Source organism: Homarus americanus, unplaced genomic scaffold, assembly GCF_018991925.1.
Source record: "Homarus americanus isolate GMGI-L3 unplaced genomic scaffold, GMGI_Hamer_2.0 scaffold7626, whole genome shotgun sequence".
NCBI lineage: Eukaryota > Metazoa > Arthropoda > Malacostraca > Decapoda > Nephropidae > Homarus > Homarus americanus.
The window spans coordinates 6,496,440-6,515,269 of record NW_024718273.1 but is presented as its reverse complement, the minus strand read 5'-3'; positions in this window follow the sequence as shown (position 1 = coordinate 6,515,269).

Genomic DNA, 18,830 nt, shown 5'->3' with positions numbered 1-18,830 from the left:
ACGGAACACAGGCGTGTCCAGCTGCTGAGTCTACATGCAACAGTTGTGACCGTAAGGGCCACTGGTCACTAACAGTACGGTGCCCAGCCAAACGCGTCCAGTGCAATGTGTGCGGTCGTCTGGGCCACTATGACAAGTGTTGCCCTTCCAACAAACCCAAGGGACAGCGTCGGCGGAAGCTTCAGCTCCCTTCCACCAGAGAGGGCCGCCCACAGTCTTCCAATCAGAAGCATGACGACCCTGGACAACGCTCGAGCCATATTAGGAATGTGTGCTCCCCCCCGCGTCCCAGGACCAAAGTCCCCCAGTACATCAGTGTCATTGTGACCTACCGCAGTGTGTCATCCCGTCTTCAGATGTTGCCCGACACCGGCGCTGATGCTACAGTCATCGGTCCCCAGCATTTGCAATGCTTGGGGCTCTCTCCAAGTGATCTAGGACCGCCCCCCAAGGATCTCCGCTTTATGGCAGATGGTTCACAGATGACCCCGGCCCTGGGTTCACTCCAAGCACAAGTCACCTTTGGCAACAGGTCGTGTCAAGCCTGGATTGATGTGCATAACGGTGTCCCGACTCCTTTGCTGTCCTACAGACATTGTCAAGAGTTGGCCATCATCTCCCAGGACTTCCCCAAACCTATTCTTGAGGTAAAACACGCCAACAGGGTGCAAAAAGGGAGCAGCAACGACCCTGCTGCCGCCCTACCCCTGCCTCTTGCCAGTGACACCTCTCCTTCGGATGCTCGGAAGTACTTCCTGAAGGAATTCAGCGACGTTCTGGTGACCAAGTCCGCTCTGGAATCCAAGCCTCTCAAGAATATGGCAGGTCCCCCCATGAGGATCCACCTGAGGGACGACGCGAAGCCCTTCGCTATTTACACCCCTCGACTGGTTCCCCTGGCCTTCCGCGAGGCGGTCAAAAACGAGCTGGACTCCATGGTCGCCCAAGAAATTATTGCACCAACCGGCGATGACCCGTCTCCATGGTGTCACCCTATGGTTGTCGTCGCAAAACCTAAAGGTGGTGTTCAGATCACCACTGACCTCTCCAAGCTCAACAGCCAGGTGTCTCGTCCTGCGCACCCTTCTCCCACGCCCTTTGCAGCTATATGCAGTGTGAACCCGAAGGCGCGCTTCTTCACGACGATGGATGCCTTGTGTGGATACTGGCAGATAGAGCTTGCCGAAGAAGACCGACCACTCACAACTTTCATCACCCCGCATGGACGTTACAGTTATTGCCGTGGCCCCATGGGATTCGCCGCTACAGGAGACGCTGTCTGTCTTCGAGGTGATATGGCTCTACAAGGTCTGGCAAACTGCGTGAAAGTGGTCGACGACATACTCGTGTACGACGAGGATTATATGGATCACCTCTGCCGTATCTACGAGGTACTCAACAGTTGCCGGAAGCACGGCATTACCCTAAATGCCGACAAGTTTGTTCTGGCCAGCTCTTCAGTTGACTTTTGTGGGTACACCCTCTCAGGGAATGGTATCGCAGCTGACCCGGAAAAGGTCCGCGCCATCACGGATTTTCCCACCCCTGCTAACCTCACCGACTTGAGGTCCTTCATCGGTCTCGTCAACCAGTTAGCAGAGTTTTCGTCGGACATCTCCGCAGCTGCTCAACCACTTCGCCCCCTGATGAGCCCCAAGAGGACATTCCTGTGGACCCCCGACCACGACAAGGCCTTCCAGCAAGTGAAACAGGCCCTGTCTCGTCCACCTGTCCTCGCCACGTTTGACCCAGCCTTGCCGACAGTTCTGCAGATAGATGCCTCACGCTTGTATGGCATGGGATACGCCCTACTGCAGGATCATGGTGGAGGGCAGTTCCGGCTCGTCCAGTGTGGCTCGCGTTTCCTCTCTGACACTGAGACGCGCTACGCCACTATTGAGTTGGAGCTGTTGGCTGTGGTTTGGGCGATGTCCAAGTGCAGGTTTTACCTCATAGGCCTGCACCACTTTCACCTAGTGACCGACCATCGCCCGCTTGTCCCGATCCTCAACCACTACACGCTGGACGCCGTTGAGAACCCTCGCCTCCAGCGTCTGAAAGAGAAGCTCTCGGCGTACATCTTCACAGCAGTGTGGCGTGCTGGTAAGGAGCTCTGCATCCCTGATGCCTTATCCCGCTCTCCTGTCAGCCGCCCTACTCCAGAAGACCATGTGCTCGACGCCGACCTCGCTCTTTCCGTCAGGACTGTGGTCACTCTCCATGCCGTCCAATCCCTTCGTTCGGACCTGTCACCAGATGACGACAAGGCAATGGAGGACCTTCGAACAGCGGCCCGAGATGACCCTTCCTACGTCCGACTTGTCGAGTGTGTGAGGAATGGATTTCCTAGCAACCGCTACGATCTTCACAACACCCTGCTCCCGTACTGGAAACTCCGCAATGAACTCTACTGCGACGGAGACCTTGTTCTGTATGGAGCACGTGTAGTTGTCCCTGCTGCATCACGTCCCCACGTCTTGGCTCGCCTTCACGACAGTCACCATGGAGCTGAAGCCACCAAACGACGTGCAAGACAGACTGTGTTCTGGCCCGGCATCAACTCCGACATCTCCAATGTTGTCCGTGCGTGTGAGCCCTGCCAAGTATTACAACCCAGCCAGCAGCAGGAACCCTTCATGAGTGACAACAACCCCACCCGCCCCTTTGAGTCTGTGTCAGCCGACTTTTTCTCTGTGTCAGGAAAGTCCTTCCTTGTTATCATCGACCGTCTCTCTGGTTGGCCGGTTGTCATCAAGTGCGGTAATGACACGACGTCTGCCGCCACCATCAGCAAGTTCCGCCACTACTTCCGTGACGTGGGCGTTCCTGTGCGCCTGCGAACCGACGGAGGGCCTCAGTTCACAAGCCGGGACTTTGCTGTGTTCCTCGACCGATGGGGAGTCCGGCATGTGTTGTCATCGCCCCATTACCCGCAGTCCAACGGCCACGCTGAGGCTGCTGTCAAATCCCTGAAGCACCTCATCCTTAAGGTGGCCCCTTCTGGGAACATTGACTGCGAGGCCTTCGACCGGGGTCTTCTTGAACTCCGCAACACACCCAACTACACCGGACGCTCCCCTGCCCAGGTTTTGTACGGACGCCCCCTTCGTTCTTGTGTCCCTGCTCACCCTCAATCCTTCTCCAAGGAGTGGCAGGCCAAGACAGAGGATTGTGATCGCCGAGCCGCCGAACGTGTTCAGGACGTCGTCGCCCGCTACAACGACCACGCCCGTTCTCTCCCCAGGTTGAGTGTCGGCGCCCAAGTCCGTGTTCAGGACCCGACCTCCCAACGTTGGGACAAAGTAGGCGTAGTCATGGGTCTTGGTAGGTCACGGGACTACCAGGTGCGGTTACCCAGTGGTCGTGTGTGGTGGAGGAACCGCCGTTTTCTCCGCCCCGTAACAATGCCTTCTGCTGACCCCGCCACCAGTGTTGAGTCCCATACCCTTCCCAGTGATCTAGTCCCTCGACGCTCAGAACGGATCCAAAAGAAAAGGTCCGCTCAAGACTTTGCTATGAGCGTATAGGGGGGAGGGAGGTGTATGTATATTCTGTATGCTGTATTTATATTATGCTATGTATATTATGTATGTGCTCCATTTATGTATTATTTATTTAGCCTAGCTAGTAGCGTGTGGCAATGTATTTATCAATGTCCCACATGCTTAATTAATGTGCCTGGCGACGTATGGAAGCTGCTAATGTATCACTTGCCATACGTCGTCTATAGAGCAGTTGACCAGCGGACAGGTTGAAGAGCGCTACTCTCCTTGTGTACATATCTCTTATCCAGTAAATCGAACCTACAAAACTATACAGGTGTTTGTGTTCGCTCCTGTATATAGAACTTATTACCCAGAACACGAACAATGTAATGACCCATTCGCTTACAAAACGAACAAGTGACATTCTTTGAATAACTGTTCGTATTATCATCATGTTTTGGATGCACTAGGTTTCTGTGAAAAATTTCGCAAATCACTGGAATCTCCAGGACGCGAGCCATATGAGCCAGCCTTCACAAAGCGCTACTAGTCGGGACTCTTTTATGAGTCAGTGCATATGTGTCTGCTAACTTAGTGGCTGTAAAGACCTCGCATACTTTTCTCTCGTCTAGCTAAAGGCGGATTTCAGGAGGAACTTTACGCTTAAATTGTTCTAAAATCATTAAATCTTTGAGTTGTTCTAGTGAGGTAATATTGCTTGTCTTGGGCCATTTCTCGAAACGACGGTTTAGTGTCCCGATGTTCTAGCCCTTATCAATTAGTATTATATAAATATGGGCTAAGGACATATATTCATTATATACATTCTATCACCCAGACTATTGAGCATACAGCTACATAAGCATTTGTTCTGTCACACCTCCTAGGGTGGACAGCACATAAACATTTGTAGTTTCACACAGACTCAGGTTACAACCCATAAATATATGTCCCCAGGCCTTCGTGTGAGAGTAGACCTGTGTAGTGTAGCCTTTATCTGTGTTGACGTATTAAATTACCTCCCCCCTACAACCAGACAGAGAGAGGTCGGCTAGTTCACAGTTTCCCATAGTTCACCAGTTCACAGCCAGACACCGTACCAAAGAGACGTGTTGTGAGCATAGCTCCCAGGCTCAATATCTCTCTAATTATATCAGCTAATTACAAGCTAATAGCTAATGCTCAGTAGTCTGTCAACTTACAATTCTGTAACTACCAGAGTATCCAATATAACTAGAAAATCACCACGTGTGTTTACATTAAACCAAGGAACCACAAATGAAGATAACAGAACCTGTGTACACTTGTGTAACTTACAAGCTAAGATAATTACAAGTGTAACCCAGGGTGGCTGGGATGATTCAACGATTCAAACTACGACTGCATCAAAGGTGACACGTCGTGAGATTACCTATTATCTCACCCAGCTTCATGAAAGGTACCAGCGACTACCCTACACTCATTCAGGCAAGTGTTAACAAGTGAGATCGTTTGATATCAAACCCCGGTCCAAACACCGTTGTTTTAGATCAAACTAGCGCTGCTCTTCTAATTCTCGTAGCCTAAATAGCTCACAATGCTATTCGTGTTAAATTATCTAAGTTTGATCTGATATTCCAAAGTTGTTGTTAAATCATTGGATCTTTTATCATCATCTATATCTCCTGAACCTCTACAAAACTCAGGTCCAGTTGCCACTGCACCGATATTTTCTAGAGCCTACACTGTTTGCAACGGGAGAAGTCTGTCTCTAAAATGAATTCTGGGATTAATTTTCTCCGAACTAGTTCATTTAAGACAAAGTTCCTTATGTCCTGTTTACTATCAGAACTTTTGTATTCTACATATCATACTGTATGCAAAAATTCTCCAGTGATCTTTAGTTATGCGCACACTTGTCTACAGATTGGTCTGCTACGAATACCTTAACATCAAAATTCTACATATTTACAAGTAATGAAATGAAAAAAAATTCAAATCTAAAACTCTGGCAAAATTTGTAAATTGCAAAATGAATCAATACCTCCTGTAACCTACATATAGTTCATACTAAATATGAGGTGTCCCGCATCGTAAGGTGCGTTCAGACCATCGGCCTAGCTCTATACGATGGTAGTTGATAAGATCTCCTTACTACACTGTAAATAAGGTTGAAAGCCCTTTGAAAATCGGGTAGAAGATCGACTTATGGCAGACAGGAAATTATGGCTTGGCTTTCGCGCGTCAGGTGCTCTCATCCCGTCTGTGAGTGAGTTAGAGGAGAGGGCGGCCAATCACAGCGGCTGGACTACAGCCTCCTCCCCCGTTCCGGCCACTGACAGTGGGCCTCTGATATCTACGTCACGGCCCCTCCAGCCAATGAGGCGGAATCCCTCTCTCCCTCTCCTCAGTTCTCCTTTGATGTTGCGGGATCTACACTTTGATAGCGATTAAAGTCCAAAAAAGCCATAAGCGGGTGGGAGTTTTGTTGCTTCAAGTCAACATTGCAACAACCCAGTACATTACTTTATGACGCGCTACATAGTGTCTGCATGTACAGTCCTTACACCGAAAGCTATACAACGTTTCTAGCATGAAATAATTTTGGACCTGTTCAGCCTTAAGCACCAGCTAAGTTATCAATTCAATTTCAATTTCAATTGTTTATTCCTTGATAGAGGAAGCGGGATCCTAGTGCTGTCACTAGGTACCCCTGTACAATAACACCAGAAGCATCTGGCAAGTATGACAAGTATATACAATATAAATATTATAAAGGGGCTTACTAAAGCCTAAAGAAGGAAGGATATTCCTTTAACACATAATCAATGTTATTTACATAATATCTAGCCAGTATGGGGAGGATCATCGTGTCTCCGTCAGGGGGTCGTGGAGCGGTGGTCTAGCAGGTGTCACGGAAGCATTGTGGGGACATCTTAAGAGGTAGTGGATAAGGGTGCAGCTGTCGGGTCTTCTGCATAATGCACAAGAGCGTTGCTCAGGGGATGCGGGGATACCAATCTCCCAAGCAAAGTCATACCCAATGATGATACAGGCAGCAATCACGTCCCTTTTCCGCGACCCTTTCCCAAAGACATACGAGAGGTCAGGAAGTTTACGGAGGACATCGTACCAGGTGGGCGGGGAGTCCAGGGGGATGGCTGCTTCCCGAGCTTCTCTCTGTTTGCGGCGAATTTGGGTCCGAAGCTATAAAAGTGTTCGGGGAACAACGTAGTCAGGTGTGGCCTTGTTGCAGCCAGTCTTGGCAAGGCCATCTGCTGCCTCATTCCCCAAGATACCGACATGACTGGGTATCCATAGGAATGTCACAGGACGGCCTGCATCCTGAAGTGTGGATGCTAACCCTCGTATTCGGAGGATGAGGTCTTTATTTTCCCCTCATCCAATTGCGATCCCGTCGAGAGCAGACCTGGAATCGCAGCAGACAAGCAAGGGTCAGAAACCATCTGCTTCTTCCTCAGTGAGAAGGGCAGCAAGGAGGGCTATTAGTTCAGCCTGAGTGGAAGATGCCCCATCAGAAACTCTGAGAGACAGTTTGATAGGCTCAGGGGCACCAGGACGGGAGATGTACACACCAGCCCCGGCCCTACCTGTAGCGGGGTCAACAGAACCATCAGTGAAGAGGACGACCCTACCTGGGGACGCTAAGTTATTACTATTTTGTTAACTTCCCGTTTATATAGTAAATTATAGTGAGTTAGAAAATCAGGCCCCCAGAGTGAAATTTAAATTTTTGTCAAGTTATCAACGCAATAGGCTAATTCCCAGAAGGTTTACCATTTTATCACGGTATAAAATCTATGGTTATCTAAGTACATACATGAAAGGAAATGCCAAACTCCTAAATCCCTCAAAAACTAAGATCAAGCAAAAACGTTAAGCATAAATTCCACTGAGGAACAAATGAGTTGTGTTCCAGATGAAATTGTAGATAATGAACGAAATAAGTTACTTGGCCCAGAATAAATCGCTGATGAGTGGTATTTAAACATGTAGTAATTTTCTTATGACTATACTTATTATTAATATTTACAAACAAATAAACACAAAAAGTAAAAAAAAAGGTTAAAGTAAAAGTCATTGATACGAGAGATAATGGATGACATTACTGAAATCACTGATACAGTACAAGGGAGAATTGTATGAACACTGAAAATACTGATATACTGATATAAGAACACCACCCTATTTGTGAACCAGTTCCTTCCTATCTCCCTCCTAAACCTAAACTTATCCAACTTAAATCCGTTGCTACGAGTCCTACCCTGCTCGGATATTATAAGAACTTTATCTATATCTCCTTTATTTATTCCTTTCACCCACTTAAATACTTCTATCATATCTCCCCGCACTCTTCGTCTTTCTAGGGAATGCAAGTAAAGTTTCTTTAAACTATCTTGATATGGAAGGTTTCTAAGTTCCGGAATCATTTTCGTCATTCTTCGCTGCACCGACTCCAGTGAATTGATATCCATTCTATAATAAGGGCACCAGAGCTGAACTGCATAATCGAGGTGCAGCCTGACTAGAGCAAGATATAGTTGCAATAAGACCTCTGCACTCTTATTACTTACACTTCTAGATATAAAACCTAATACTCTGTTTGCCTTATTTCGAACATCAACGCACTGTTTTCTAGGCCGTAGGCCCATGCTTACAAGTACCCCTAAGTCTCTTTCACAAGTCGACTTCTCTAGGTTGATGTTGTTAAGGCTGTATACATTGACAGTATTTTTCTTCCATTATTAAGTACGCTGCACTTGCTGGTGTTGAATTTTAATTGCCATATTTCTGACCACTCCTGCAGTTTATTTAAATCCTCCTGTAATGCATTTGCATCCTGCCCTGACTTAATCTGCCGCCCTATTTTGGTGTCATCCTCAAACTTGCTTATGTCACTGCTGATCCCAGTATCTCGATCGTTTATGTAGATTATGAACAAGAGTGGGCCCAGTACTGACCCCTGGGGAACCCCACTGGTTACACAGCCCCACTCAGATTTAATACCATCTACGCTGACCCTCTATGTTCTATCGGTGAGCCATGATTTTATCCAATTTAAAACTTTCCCCTCGATATCATGAGCCTTAACTTTTCTCAGAAACCTCTGATGCTGTACTCTGTCAAATGCTTTGCTTATGTCTAAGTAAATAACATTGTAATTTTCGTCATTATCTACTACCTCGAAGACTTTCCTAAGAAAACGTCAGCAGATTTGTTAGACAAGATTTTCCCTTTGTAAACCCATGGTGAGAGTCGTAGATTAATTTTTTTTCTCTAAATTCGATCGGATGCTATTTGCCATAATAATTGATTCAAGAAATTTCCCCACTACTGACGTCAAACTAATCGGCCGGTAATTTGACGCTGATGCTCTGTCTCCCTTTTTTAATATGGGTACTACATTTGCCTGTTTCCACAAGTCTGGCACAACTCCCGTGTCTAATGATTTTGCAAATACATTTACGAGGGGTCAGCTAATATGTTCTTTACACTCTTTCAAAACTCGAGGGAAAATTTAATCCGGCCCTGGGGATTTTGTCTTCTTTAATTTATTTATCTTCTTAAGCACATCCTCTTTTGTGAAAGTGATATTCTTTAATTTTTCTTCTTCGTTTTCTTTAAATATCAGTTCCACCTCCGGAATTTCTTCGTGAATTTCTTCTGTGAAAACTGATAAGAAGTAGCTGTTTAATGCTTTGCTTATTTTCTCACTATCATCGATCACTTCCCCTCCCTCTGACTTTAAAGGTCCGCTTTGTCCTTGACCTTTGTCCTATATAACTGGAAAAATCCCTTGGGATTAGTCTTGGATTCTCTTGCTATCCTGATTTCGTAGTCCCTCTTTGCCTTCCTTACATTTTTCTTAACAGTCCCAGAGCCATCAACTTTACAATTCACTCATGCTGCATCCAGGGCAGGCTTCTCCCACATTTACAGAGGTAAATCCTGCCCAGTTAGGTCAGGTCACTGTACAACCAGGTGTACCTTACCCCAGTCAAAAAAGTGATCTAGTTTCCCACATTTTATGCAACTTTGTATATACTCCTTAGCTGTGATGTCATGTAGCATCTGTCTGTATCCTGGGAGATCCAGGTGTAAAACACGTCGCCCGTATATCTGCATGCTTCAGCATGGGATCCCGTGATTAATCCCAGTCAAACAGTCTACTGCTGCCAGCACCACGGGTCCATGACAAAAACCCCACCTAACAAAATCCCCTAGGACAAAAACCCCAGGACAAAATCCACACCGGACAAAAACCCCACCGAACAAAAACCCCTAGGACAAAAACCCCATCTCTACTGGAAACTAACCTAACCTAACCTAACCTAACGTTAAATTAAATTTGTATGAAAAATAGAAACGAGCTATCTAGCTTCCGACTGTATTCAAAGACTGCTTAAAGAAAAATGAATTGAGTTTTTATACAGTTCGCCTCATGGTACCACACGTCATTAAACAGACCTGAGAGACCAGAGATTGTGAGGTCACGGGGAGGTCTCAAAAAGTGAGGACAGTAATGGTAAGATCTAATATCAAAGTGGATTTGTAAGAAAATTATTGAAAACTTTAAACAAATTCTGTTTTATTTTTTACTATGTGGGGTTTTTGTCTGGTTGGGGTGGGGATTTTGTCCTAGGGGATTTTGTCCGGTGGGGTTTTTGTCCGTATCCCCAGCACCACCGCCACCACCACCGCCACAGCCATGTGGTTCCAATAAAACCTGGAATAATTCACCCATTAACCACTGTGATTTCCCTTCCCTGTCCTATCTAAACACTGTATGCAATCGAACTGGACTTACTTGTAAACACGGTTGAAAACGCTTACAAGTAATGTGACCACGTGGGCGTTCGATGGCGGAGCGGGTGACACACCTAAGCTGGGGCTGGTGAGAGGGTGGACGGACATAAAGTCCACAGGAAAAGATGTCACATGACTTGTACACATTGACAACACAATATATATATATGATGGCATTACACGTAGGTTAGGTTAGGTTAGGTTAGGTTAGGCTAGGCTAGGCAAGGTTAGGTTAGGTTAGGTTAGGTTAGGTTAGGTTAGGTTAGGTTAGGTTAGGTTTGGTTTTTTCCGTGCCTTTTTATCTGTGACTTTTTTCTTTTGACTTTTTTCCTGGATACGGTGAGAGAACAGAGAGTGACTCCCGTGCACCTTCAAGCACGCCTCCAGGCATGCCTGCCGCCCATAGAACTACTTTATTTTTTTTTAAATATCCCTTCATTGTCCTTCATTTCATTTTAGGAGATGACTAGCACTATTTTAATATTAATTTTCATTTTTAATTCCAGATACGAACGTCATCCACGGCTTTCCAGTAATTATGTTAAGAATTTGTGAGTGTATTATGACTCTTCTCATATTTCAATTATTCACTAAGGACACATGTAACATATTTTAAATGGAAAATTATCCAAGAAAACTCTTGTTGATATTATAGCTGGCTTTTAACTTCATCAACATTGTATGAATTAATTTGACAAAACACAGTTTGTAGGCCTCGTGGCGTCAGCTGGTCATTTAGTTCTCGACTCCCCCACTTGGCTGTTTGGTGCACTGCATGCAAAGCCCTTGTCTAGGCCTGACATGCGGAACTAGTGCTCATGACTGTCCTACTTATGTTTCCTTCTTCGTCAGATTAGTAACTGTCGTTGTAAAATTTCAGAATATCACACACACACACACACATATATATATATATATATATATATATATATATAATATTTCATTAGCCCAATAAAGCACGCGGACTCCTACATACAATCAACACCTCAACCCGCCAGGATTCGAACCCACGGCCCACAAGCCTATGACTGTGACCGGGGAACGCTAACCGCTGGACCACCAGGATACTAAAGGCAGTCCTAGCGGTTAGCGTTCCCCGGTCACAGTCATAGGCTTGTGGGCCATGGGTTATATATATATATATATATATATATATATATATATATATATATATATATATATATATATATATATATATATATATATATATATATATATGTAACCGGTCGGAATTACTGGACTTTAATTTCTCACTTGACTTGGGGTTTATTAATTATTAGATGGAAATTGCAGTGGAAGCGCCCCTTTGAGAAAAAACCCGAACCAGCACAAGAACACTTAAATTTACTAGCAAAATGAATTCTCCGTGACCCGTGGAAGGATAGCATCTGTGATTGGGATGAATGAGACACACTGTAAAATTTAGACACTTATACACTACAGACACAATCAAATAATGGTACACCAATATGTACCTCTTAACCTGAACTTAAAACACTACTCTGGGGAATAAAAGTTATACATGATATTGAAATTATTAGAAACTCAGACAATGCCTCATTAGACAACAATAAATTCAAAGTATGAAGAAGTGTTGCTTGCACACATGAAACAGGCCTTAAGGGTTTTCAACAAAATAATATCAACCACTGAGAAAATGGTATAAAAATAAGAAATTATTAAATCCACCATGAATAGGCCTTAAGGGCACTCAACAAAATTATATCAAGCACTGAGAAAATGGTATAAAAAATAAGAAAGTATTAAATCCACCATGAATAGGCCTAAAGGGCACTCAATAAAATAATATTCCCCAACAAATGCACACCTCCTAACCTAACTCAAACACTACTCTGGGGAACAAAGGTTATACCTGAGATTGAAATTATAAAGAAATATTAAATGCATTAAAGGAACTAAATCACAGTATCACTTGCAACATAAGGGGGAAAACTCATCTGAAAAAGTTCCCTCATTCTCTGGCATCAATTGGTGACACAACATTAAAAAAAAACAATACTATCAAAATTATTTAAGAAATATTAACTACACACAAAAATATTATCACTCTTATTAAGAAGTTACTGGGTCCACCAATACCCGTGAACCATGCTTCACCCAACTCAACATACACCCATAATAAGGGAGATAAAATGTTTCTCTAGGTATCCCCAAGACTCCTGGTCTCAGTGTGTGACCATTAATTTACCCAGATAGCCTCAGTGTACTCTCAGTGCATCCATGGGCGGGAAGAGAGCGAGCCAATCAGCCCTTGTTCAGTGGAGAGAAGCTTTGGCTTCTCGTAGTAAAAGGTTTTCACTAACTGCTTGAAGATATGTGATATTGTGAGCCAAGGTAGAAGAGATCTGGCGACCCCAGACGATCGTCAGTTGTGCACCCAGACAGCTGGTTTCACTTCGGAGATCTCTGGCTAACTCTGCTGACCAGTAACAAGCCTGCACTGATTGTTCCAACTGCGACAATCGCTAATCATCAATCATCAACGGCAGTCTCAAACGGCAGTCAATCTCTCGCAGTCAAGTGGGTTCTGACGGAAACCCTGAAATGAACTCACTGTTAGCTCTTGTTAACTTTATCACTGCCCTATCTAAACCCTGTCTGAGATCGAATGAGACTTACTTGTTATACTGCAATAGCGCAACACAGGTGACTAGACCACGTGACCGTTTTGTGGACGGACGCGCAGGGACGTCCTGTCTGTCCGATCGCTTTCGTGTGACTGAGAAACAGCCAGGCTCGTGCTTTCCCAAGCCTAGGCCTACGTGACATATTTTCCCGCATAACTAATAGCTTCGTTGGGACACACGTAACATTTTTAGACTGAGAACCGATCTATAATTATTTTTAATTTACTACTGATATTTCATTTCATAATTCGCCTCCATATTAATTCGGTAAATTACATTTAATATTGTATAGGCCTAGTTCCAGAAATTCTCACTACGTGCAGGAGCGTTGTCTTCCCTCAGACGACCTTGAACTCAGTATCGCCAATGGCGCGGCGTTTGAAATTAAACTGAAATTTCTGAATATTATATATACATATATATATATATATATATATATATATATATATATATATATATATATATATATATATATATATATATATATATATATATATATATATATATATACATATATATATATGTGTGTGTGTATATAGTATGGCGTCATTACATCATTGTTAAGGTGTAGGCACTGCTTGCTTCCTCTCGCTTTTAGCTACTGCCGCTGGCTAGCCGTAGTTAACAAGATATGAGCCATGCATAAATCTTCCCCTGTCTGTACACAGCCTTTTCAGCATCAAGACACTTGCTGTGACTCCTCGTGGCAACACTCGTTAAATAGATGCGTCATAGATCTCACTAGAGGAAAGGTCACAGGGGCTTAGCTCCCGGGGATCAATTGTCAGTAATGGCTAGTGCTACTTGTGAACAGGGCTGTGACCTTCTGAGGGCCGAGTTAGAGAGGGCCAATGAAGAAATCTTGAAATTAAAGGAAGAGATGGCGAGGATAAAGGAAGAAACTCGACAAGGAAAGCCCGTGTCTGACGAAAACTCAGGCGAATGGAAGGTTGTGAGAAGAGGGATGACCAAACTGGTGGTAAAAAAACTCACTAAGGATACAACAACACCGACAACAAAAGCTAAGTGTACCAACTCTTTCAGTCCTTTGATAGATGAATTGGACGTTAGTATAGTCAGTGACAAGGCTGACAAGGAATGTACGAAAACATTAATTGTTGGCGATTCCCAGGTACGGTACCTGGACAGAGCTTTTTGTGGTAAAAATAAAAATAGGATGAGGGTGTGTTTTCCAGGAGCTGGGGTGGGGGTATATTTGACAGGATGAACAATATCTTGTCTGGTAATGGGAACAATCCCATTATCTATCTCAATGCGGGAGGCAATGATATTGGCCAGTGTAGGAGTCAGGAGCTTTTTGATAAGTTCAAAACAGCTATAGAACGTATTAGGTCTAAGGGAGGGATCCCTATCATATGTGGTGTTCTGTCTAGAAGGAGAGTTGGCAATGAATGGTTGTCAAGGGCAGTTGGTGTCAACGGCCGTCTTGACAGATATTGTAAGTCAATATCAGTCCCATTCATTGACAACTGGGGCAACCTCTATGGCAGAAGGGACCTTTATGCGAGAGATGGGGTGCATCTGTCTAGGGATGGGGTGGCAACCCTGGCTGGGTCTCTCCAGAGGGCAGTTGAAAAGATATCGAAGTCTTTAAACTGCTAGGGGAATATATGAGCACGGGGGTGGAGGAGACTACAGTGGGAGCGGGTAAACAAAGTGAAAGGTTACAGGGAAATAGTGCTAGGAATTATGACAAAACTAAATTAGGCAGGGAGTTAAAACCTAAACACGACAAAGAGAGGACTAAGAACACGACTAACTTAAATGTCTACTATGCAAACAGTAGAAGTATGAGAAACAAAATGGATGATATTAGGGCCTTGGTATGTACCGAAAAAATCGATATAATAGCATTCACCGAAACATGAATACACCTAGACTCATGTGAGTTACCTGTCGAATACCAAATTGCAGGTTACAAATTATTCCATACCAATAGGCAAATAAGGAAAGGAGACGGAGTAGCAATCTATGTCAGGGATAATCAGAAGTGTGAAATAAATAAGGAAATAAAAACTGAGCGGAATACAAAAGCAATTTGGATAAAATTAATCGATGGTAGGGAAAAATTAATCACAGGAGTAATATACAGACCTCCTAATCTTGAAAGAGTTAATGAGCGACTTATTTGGGACGAAATGCACAGGGCTTCCATACATAGCAAAGTCTGTATAGTAGGCGACTTTAAATTTAGCCAATAGATTGGATTGACCTTACGGGTAACTCATTATCAGAGGATTTTCTTGAAACGATCCAGGACTGTTTCCTAAGTCAACAGATAACCGAACCCACCCGGAGTAATAATATACTCGATTTAGTTCTGTCAAACAGAGAAAATCTCATTAGTAATGTCGAGGTAGGGAACGAACTTGCTAACAGTGATCACAAAGAAATTAGATTCCAGTTAGAATTTCAGGGCAGCCGCAAGGAAAATTCCACTAAAGTCCCAGATTTCAGAAGGACAAACTTTGATAGTTTGAAGAGGCAGCTGAGACAAGGGGTATCACGCTTGGGGGTGAACTACATGACCTCACATGAGGTGACCTCACACATTGTACCCACAGAGGGCGACCTCACCCTGCCCGGAAACCTGACGGTTGAGATTGACCTGATAATGAGATCTGAGGTTGCTGAGTTCCACGACAATTTAAATAATGAGTTACTTAATGCACAAAGGCAGAACATATCATACAAAAAAACTCAGATAAAAACAACAATGACCCTAAATGGATAAATAATTACTTTAAGAACATCATTGGACAAATGAAGGCTATAGGTAGGAGAACAAATAAGAACATAAGAACATAAGAAAGTGGGATACTGCAGGAGGCCGACTGGCCCATACAGGGCAGATCCCTTTCACACCCATCCCAGCACTTCCATGTGCCTATCCAACTTCGTCTTGAAGCTCCCTAGCGTCCCCGATCCTACTATAGCACTCGGTAGCCTATTCCACATATCCACAACTCTATTACCAAACCAAAAAGCCAGCTTCATATCCTTTCTGAATCAAATTTATCAAATTTAAAGCCATTTGTTCTAGTTATTTCTGCTATTACTGAGCTTCAGAACATCTTCCATTTTACCCTTGTTAATCCCACTTACCCACTTGTACACCTCTATCATATCTCCCTAACTCTACGCCTCTAATGAATGTAAGCCTAAGCTTTTCAGTCTTTTCTCTTCATATGGAAGGTTTCTAATATTATGGATCATTTTTGGTTATTCTTCTTGTACTCTCTCCAAAGAATCTATGTCCATTCTATAATAAGGACACCAGAACTGAACCGCATAATCCATGTGTGGCTCCTCACTAATGCTAGGTAAAGTTTCAAGATAACGTCAGCAGTTCTGTTACTCACAGACCTAGATATGAATCCAAGAATCCTGTTTGCCTTTGTTGGTGAACGCTAATACATTGTTTTCTAGGTTTCAAGTCGTTGCCAACAAATACACCTAGATCTTTTTCACAATCTGAGTTTTCTATTTCCGTGTTACCTAGTTTATACTTAACGTTTGTATTCGTCTTCCCTATCTGTAGTACCTTGCATTTATCAGTATTAAAATTCATTTGCCAGTCTACTGACCACTCATGTAAGGTATCTAGATCTCTTTGAAGGTGTTTAAAGTCACTGTCTGAATTTATCACTCTCCCCATTTTGGTATCATCTGCAAATTTACTAATCCTACCTGGTCCATGCCTAAATCAAGATCATTAATGAATATAACAAACAGCAGAGACCTAATACCACAGATCCCTGGGAACTCAGCTTTGGACCGCTTTTGATCTGACTTTAATCCATTTATGCTGACTCTTTTGTTTCCTACCCGTTAACATGAGCCTAATCATTTTAATACTGATCCACCTATTCCATGTGCTTCACCTTCCATATCAATCTCATGAGGACTCTATCGAATGCTTTACTGAAATCTAAATAAATTATATCATATGACATCATTATCTACCGCTTCATATACTTCTGAAAAAATAAGCGAAATTTGTGAGACAAGAACGTCCTGGAACCGTGCTGAGAAGAATGAATTAAGTTGAATGTTTTCAAGGTGGCTTCTGATTTTGTAATAATTGACTCTGCTTAACTTGCCTGCCATGATTGACGTGAGACTAATGGGGCCCGGTAATTTGATGCTATTGATTTATCACCCCTTTTTGAAAATGAACTACATTTGCAAGTTTCCAAGCCTTCTGGCACTAGGCGATTCTAATGACTTATTAAATAAAACTGCTAATGGATTACTCAGCTCATCCTCACCATTCTTTTTAATATTCTAGCACTTATGCCTCGTGGACCAGGCGATTTATGAAACTTCAGTTTGTTAGTACTTTTAAGCACATCGTTACTATTAATATTGATATTCATCAACATATTTTTCTATACTGTCGTTATATACCTTATGAACTTCTGGAAACTGTGCTGGGAGTTTTTCATTGCGAATCTCAGACGAAAATAAACTATTCTTGTGCTACCATTTCTAACTCATCATCAATCATTTCTCCTGTCACCATTAGTTTTAAGGGGACCTATTAATATCTCTAACCTTTGATTTATACAGTTGATAAAAGCTTTGGAGTTATTTTTCGATTAGTTTGCCTACCTTGATTTCATAATTTCTTTGCTTTTCCTAATTTCTCTGTTTTACCTGTCTTGTTGTTAGGTTCTGATAGTAACAAGTAAGTGATTTTCGCCTTTTCTTAACTTTTCTATATACTCTTTCTTTCCCTAGAAGATCTAAAGTCTATTATTCATCCATTTTGGTTGGTTCGTATCGATCCTGAATTTTCTTTTAGGGATATTGTTGTACAAGGCATTGTTGATTATACTTAATAGAATTGTTCATAAGTAGCTGCTAAAATTAAATTCGAGGTTATCCCGACCTACAAGTTGACAGTTTCGGAGGTATTAGAGGGGATTAATCTTTTGACCATGAGGTCATCCCACGCCGTCTCCTTAAACTACCGTATTAGCCTTCCTAAAATCGGGATCAAGGCCGAATTTTCACTTCTTTCTGCATCCCATATTTTTGTTAAAATATATGGCTTTTATGATCACTGTTTCTAGTTCGTCTCCAATCCCAACATCTTTTACTAGATTTTCATTATTACTGAGGAACTAAATCGGATATTATTTCCTCCTAGTGGGCGAGTTTATAAATTGATATAAAAAACTATCTTGTACTACTTCTAGAAAATCTTCAGATTCATTATCGCAAAAGTTGATTTTCCAATCTATGCCTGAAAAGTTGAAATCGCCTAGAATACATACATTGTTTCCTATCAGATGCCTTCTTTAGTATTTCCTCCATAACAATTTACCATCGTTCCTATACTCAAATTAAGGTGGTCTATATATAACGCACCAATGACTGCAGTTCACTGCCTCACCAATCTCTACCCAAATAACCATTGTCGCTATTTGTTTTGTCATTTGATTTATTGCAGCTTTTAATGACACCTGATATACACTGCTCGCCATACCTTACCTCTCTCGTATCAAATTTAAATAGGTTATATCCTGGAGATATGAAATTCTGCTAAAAATGCTTGCTGTTTGAATCTATCCATGTTTCCGTTATTGCAATTATATCTATGTTCTCTTTTCAACAATGGCCTGAGCTGGTCCATTTTTGTTACACAGAGCTACTACTATTAGTATAATAAACACTCAATATATTTCTTCGTTTCTATCTGTTTACACATTACTTTGATGTTTGTTATTATGACTAACTATATTTTCAGCATTATCTACTTCTGTTTTTCTTCCCAGGACCTGCTTGTTTTTGACTCCCCATTTCCCCGACCCCTCTCTACTGGCGAAACCCCCTTGAATTGACAATTTCACGAGACAAGTGT